This window comes from Equus caballus, chromosome 4 (genome assembly GCF_041296265.1).
Source record: "Equus caballus isolate H_3958 breed thoroughbred chromosome 4, TB-T2T, whole genome shotgun sequence".
Classification (NCBI taxonomy): Eukaryota; Metazoa; Chordata; class Mammalia; order Perissodactyla; family Equidae; genus Equus; species Equus caballus.
The window spans coordinates 45,482,979-45,488,978 of record NC_091687.1 but is presented as its reverse complement, the minus strand read 5'-3'; the positions used below and the strand labels follow the sequence as shown (position 1 = coordinate 45,488,978).

Genomic DNA, 6,000 nt, shown 5'->3' with positions numbered 1-6,000 from the left:
AAAGGAAAATTGTAAAATTTTCCAGAAAGCATTCTGATATTTTGGCATCAAATAACTTTCTCTTAGTAAAGAATAAACAACACAGAAAGAGGAAACATCAATATTGAAGGAAAATTTTAGAGAAAGATTTTAATAGTCATAAGATTGGTACAATGGGAATTTATGCTGTCACTGTAGTCTAGGGCACTATGTGTTGCATATGTGACACAATTATTCAAGCTGGGGACCAAATGACAAATAATGAAGCAAGATAATCCAGGGCATAAACAATACAAAAATAATTGCGTAGAGGGAATGTGAAGGAGTCAATTCCACGAGAATTTGGTGAAGGGCAGGGCACTGGAGTCATGATGCTCAAGACCTGAGTGATGCCACAGTTCCTAATTTTATTACCAATGATAATTTTCACTTCCTTGTTATCTGGAATGCTTTTAATTCTTCCCTTAGTTGGTAAATAGGATCAATGCCATTTTGGTGTTCCTCTAATTTACTGATAAATGACATGAGAGAATGTCTAAGTCATGCTCTTGGAGCCGAAAAAGATAATGAATCCCAGAAACTTCAGAGCTTTGAGATAAATGTTAGAAATTCTACTACACATATGAAGATTTTATACTGAAAAAAATAGAAGGGGACCTTTAACAACAAATTTTTCCAAGTTGGATAGAAGGTCATTGACTTCTCACTTCTCAGTTGATAATGTTCTTTTCTACTCTGGCTCAGCAGTGTGGGAGGTGGGTGAAACTGGGAGAAGATTGTGAAACATTGCACTAGACCTTGGACTTGGTCCAGATGTGTAACTGTGGTACAAATTTGAGCTGATCTGTTATGGGGCTTTTTGTGTTTCTGTAACCTCATGCAGATAAAACTATTTGACATATACAAGTCATCCAAGACTTTGATCCCTTTAAATGATCCTAGGACCCCAAAATACCATCACTCCTGAAATAGAGATCTTGGCACTGGTACCAAAACAAATAAAGCCAACATAGATTCTACTATGGGAGAGTATTAAAAATTTTTGAAAAAGTTGAGAAAAGGTTTCCTGTCTGGCACTGCTCTAGAGGAGAGCAATCTGTTGTATTATCGTTCTCAAGTGATAGATGAACACTAAAAAATTAATTCTAATAATAATTCATTCCACAAATATTAATTGAGTTCTTACTCTAGGCCATCCACAGTATAACATCAAAAATAGTATGCTATCCTTTCTTCATTTATAAAGACTTTGCTACAGAGCAACTATCAGAAGGGCATAGACTCCAAGTTGCCTTTTTATAGGTATTATTGTTATCTATGTTCTCTTATTTGGTCTGTGTATGTCCAATTGCACACTAAATCAAGACTATCTGTTAGGCTTAAGAGTGTGGTCTTCAGCCATGGGGCATTGTTTCTCTGGGTGCAAAGCTAATTGCCTTATATACATGGACAGAATCCAAGATTTTCTTTTGAGTCATCTACCCAATCAACTTAGTGCTGATTGCCACATCTGGGAATGAGAGGTGGCAGTCCTCAGGTTTGGGTTACCCTATCTGACTTTGGGGGATCGAAGGGAGATGATGAGCAGGCAGGACTCCAACCCCTCACCAACTTCAATCAGAACAGTTGCAAAACAGGAGGGCTTTATCCCATTTCTCCTCTCCAGGAATCACCTCTTTGCTTCTTAGAGGTATTCTTCTGCAAGTTGTTAGTCCAGTCCAGGAAAAAGAGAGTTGGCCTTCTGAAAAAACGCTGCTTCCTTGTCCCATGATTCTCATCTCACAAAAGTGAAAAGTGTGGCTAATATCCACAGGCTATTTAAGATACATATGTGGTTGCTTCCTGGGAAATTCCATTGCTACTTCTGCAATATACCTACTATTTCTTCTTTCTATTGCCAAAGCCCCACAAAGCTTCCTTAGTTTCTCAATAACGGCTTTGTGGTGAGGAGACAATGAAAACGTGAACATTCACATGGATACTTAATTTAATGATGTAACAGTTGTTATAAGTGAGGCTCAGGGGTCAGAGAGGCCTGAGCTGAGATCCCATTCTGGGATTCTCTAGCATTGCATGACAGCAGGCAAGTTACCAAACTCCTCTCTGCCTCAACATCCTCCTCTGCAAAAAGTGAATTCTTACAGTGCTTGTTGTAAGTAGGTGGTTGTGCTTTTGGAGGGCTAAATGCCATCATGTGTGTGAAGAACTTAGCACAGAGCCTAGCACCTGGTAAAGTGTTTACAAAATGGAAGCTATTATTGTTTTAATGAGCAGATCCATGTATGTTAAAACGTCTTCCTAAGAAAGTTGATTTTAACTAATTATAACATGAAATTTATATTGCTTTCTCTCATCATCTTGCTATTCTCTATCTCTGAGGCAGTCCATAGAGAAGCCTGCCTGTTAGTTGTCTAGAGGTCGAGTGGCTTCTTGGCAGGATGTTTTGCACTGATAAACATCAACTTACTATGAGCCATAACTGCAAGGTAGAAAATAGGAAAAAAGAGAATGGAACCACTATAGTGACTGCCTTTCCTGGACAGAGACCTCAGAATATTGACCATTGTAAACCTACCTCTTATGTTACAGTTTGAAAGGATCTTGATAATTAAATTCATTCCCTCATTTTTTACATGGGAAACTGAGGTCCCCGTGTTAGAGAAAGTGCCAGGATTAAATTCCGATCACTATTTCAATATATATTGTATAAAATTTTTATTATGAAAAATTTCAAAAGTCACAAATATAGAAAGACTAGAACAATGAACTTCTATATACTCATCATCCAGCTTGAATAATTATCAACCCATTGCCTCTCTTGAAAAACCAGTTTTGCATCTGAGTCTGGCGTCATTTATAGTCCTTCATAGAGCTGTTCAGAATCAATATCTTACAGAACGTCCCCCAGGCAAAGAAACATAGGAAAAGAAAGAAGACGTACCATGCGAAACAAAGGCAGGCTGTCAATAAATGCCTAAAATGTAGAAAACCTGCTCAAGTTGTTTTTACAACAGTCTGGAAAACACAGACTTGTTCTGAAAGGACACTGTTCCTTTAAATTACTTACTGATCCCACCCAGATCTTGCACCCTGGCCAAATGCCTGACCACTCTTGCTTTAACTTAGTCTAATAAACATGAATAAGAGATTGCAAAAGATCCAAAAGCAAAGGCAATTTTTGTTTTCCACAGAACAATATCAAATAGCCAACCCCATCCCCAACAATGGTCCTTGCTGTTGGCATTTGCTTAACCCGTCTTTAATTCCTGTTTGACTAAATTTATAAGGTAAGACATTAACTGTTTGTTTTAATCACTTGAATCAGCTACAACCATCTAGGAACTGTGGGAGACTAAAAGGTTTGCATACTTACTACATGAAGAAAGCTTATCAAAATTTTTTATCCTCTGCTATTACTTTAAATTAATTGTTAGAAAAATATGAATAATTGTTAAAATGTAGAAACAAAATTTATTTTAAAGTTATCTTAAAATTAATTTTTAATTTACAGTCTACTACATAGCATTGCAAGATGTTAATATCTTTTGGGATTTTTTTTCTTAATTTGGAACAAGTTTTTATAATTCAGTAATAATTACAGAATATTTTATAATTTGGCTAGTTTTGCAATTTGAATAAAGTATTTGATCAGTTCATCTTCATGTAGAAGCAAATGAGATGCAACTACTGTGAGTAAAATTGATAAACTCTGCTAAAAGATAATTTTACTTTTGAAAATCATAAAATATAAGTGCCTTGGATTTATTGATCCTAATATTTACCCAAAATAAATTTTAGGCAAAAAAGACAAAAACATGGCATTTGTTTAAAGATAATAATTGTTTCTGCATTTATAAAATGTAACCTATAATAAACATAGAGGTTTATATTTCTTTCATTTAACTAATGGCATTTTTTCCCCCTTGAAACCTATTTTGCTTGTATGTGATATCTAAATGAGAGAAAGCTGAACATTATTAACAACTGAGGCAAAATAAAACATGGCAAAAGTGATTAGAAATGGGTGGGCTCTTAAGGTGCCAAACTGGGAAAGAAGAAAGAGATTTCACGATGACATTACAACTAAAAAACTGGAGAAAGGTGTGAGGAATGTCCTCTGGCTAATATCAGAAAACAGAAAGGATATGGCAAGACTTTGGTTTGGGAGTGCTAGATAAAGATTTGCCAGAGCAAATAGTGTTAAAATATGAGATATCGTGATTATTACTAACGAATAAGTTGTGTTAGTGAGCATTGTATACACAAGGCTTCAGGTATGAATTCATGATTATATGCCAGGAAAGCTGTATGAGCAAGCACTTAGTTTTTGGAAAGATAAGTCTTTATTTAAAGCCAGCATTTCAAAAGCCCAAAATGAGGCCTACAAATGAGAAGAAAGTGGTTTTCTTCTCAGGATACTGCGTGGGAATTACCTTCTTTAGGTTTTTGAAGAGTTGTCTTACATAGTTTGTAAAATCTCTCTTATTCTAGATGAAATTCAATCCTCAGTCTCTTATTTCCAGAACTTCTGAGAAGTTCCTTATGGTATGGGCTCAACAAAAGAGAAAAGCCATATGCAATACCAGGGACATGGTGTTAACTCTTTTTCTCCCTCTGAAAATGCAGTAGCAGTTGTGTTTTGCTACATAAGGTTATCCTTATACTAAATCTTCAGAGTTAAACTTGTATATCCTTCTGTATTCTTCTACTTGGTTAGCAAGGTGAGTAATTGGAGAGGGATGTCCTCTGTGTCCTATTTCCTTAGTACAATTCTTGTTCTTTTTTTAATACTCAGCTGTCTTCACATCTTAGCATACATCCCTGGTCTGAAGAGCAGCTGAATTTTGCCCCATGGCACTTGATGCACTTGCCAGTAGAGATGCTTGGCCAGCCATACTGATACAAAGTCAGCTTAATAAACTTGATACTAGATAACGCTATTCAAGGAGCTGACTATGGCATGGAGCCATCCATTCGTCCATTCTCAGCCCAACAGCTTTTCTTCCCATTAGGGTTTCTCCGTCTGGCATGTATGACAGAAGTCAGTTGCGCATCTCATTCCTCAATGCCTTTGCATGTATTTCCACCACTTATTCAGAGCCTGGAAAAATCACACTCCCATGATTTCCTAGTTCCCATTCTCTGAAGGCAAGGTGCCCAAAAAGGAAATCGTGATTCCCTTTCCAGAACTTCTGAAGTCAATATAGTTTAAGTAGGCAAGCATTTTCAAACTGTGTAGAACATTGATACAAAATAAGCTTTCTTATTCCTTCTTGGGTATCCTGAGCTAGCCACACATGAGTTTTCTCTTGCCAGGGAAGCCTGCGGGTTTCAAAGTAATTTGTTGTATAGCTGGCCATATTAAGTGATGAAGATGGCTAAAGATTTTATTACAGGATTAGATTTTTTATTGTTAATCTGCCCAGAAAAATAGTTTCAAAAGGTGTACTTCTTGTTTTCAAGTCCTGTTTCTTTCCATTAGTTCTTCTAGCTAGCACTGGAAGAACAATCTTGCTTAGCAAATCTATTATGTTTGTTCTCACATTCCTTTGATTCATTGGATGTGCAACTGTAGTCCAGCTTGGAACTGTGGTGGAGATAAATTTTCCAAAATAAAAGTAGAAAAGAGGAATGGGGTTCTATGGAAACAGAAGGGCAATTTAATTTTTGACTTGACCTCTGAACTCACTGAAGTTGTGCATGTAATGGTAAGACAAATGGTGGTGGTTCTCTACAACTCTGTACAAATCTTGGGATAGTCAGAAATTAGTTATAATGAAAATAAATGAAACAGCCATGTAGCAATCTGAATTCACCCTGAAGAATGGGGAGATGTCAAAGCAGAGCCTGTGTTTGAACCATAGTCACCATGTAGAGTGGGCTTGAATGTTTCTAAGTGGGTCTCCTGACTCCCTGCTCCCCTAATAAAATGGGAAATTTAGACTACTTGGATATAATTCTTTGGATATATGGAAATAGTCACTAAAATATTTGGTTGTGATGTCATGATTTATTTGGATT

The 6,000-nt window shown here is 36.5% G+C and overlaps 1 protein-coding gene across 7 annotated transcripts in view; it reads left to right on the top strand.

The window, feature by feature from the left end:
• Positions 1–3,103: 3,103 nt before the first annotated feature.
• Positions 3,104–6,000, top strand: part of COL28A1 (collagen type XXVIII alpha 1 chain) — a 179,014-nt gene continuing 176,117 nt past the window's right edge. For 2 of the 7 annotated variants that reach the window (XM_070264503.1, XM_014739197.3), the window contains exon 1: positions 3,104–3,266. The gene's annotated coding sequence lies outside the window, so the exon portion shown is untranslated. The remainder of the gene's footprint in view (positions 3,267–6,000) is intronic. The other 5 variants (XM_070264504.1, XM_070264505.1, XM_014739198.3 and 2 more) reach the window with 5 other exon arrangements.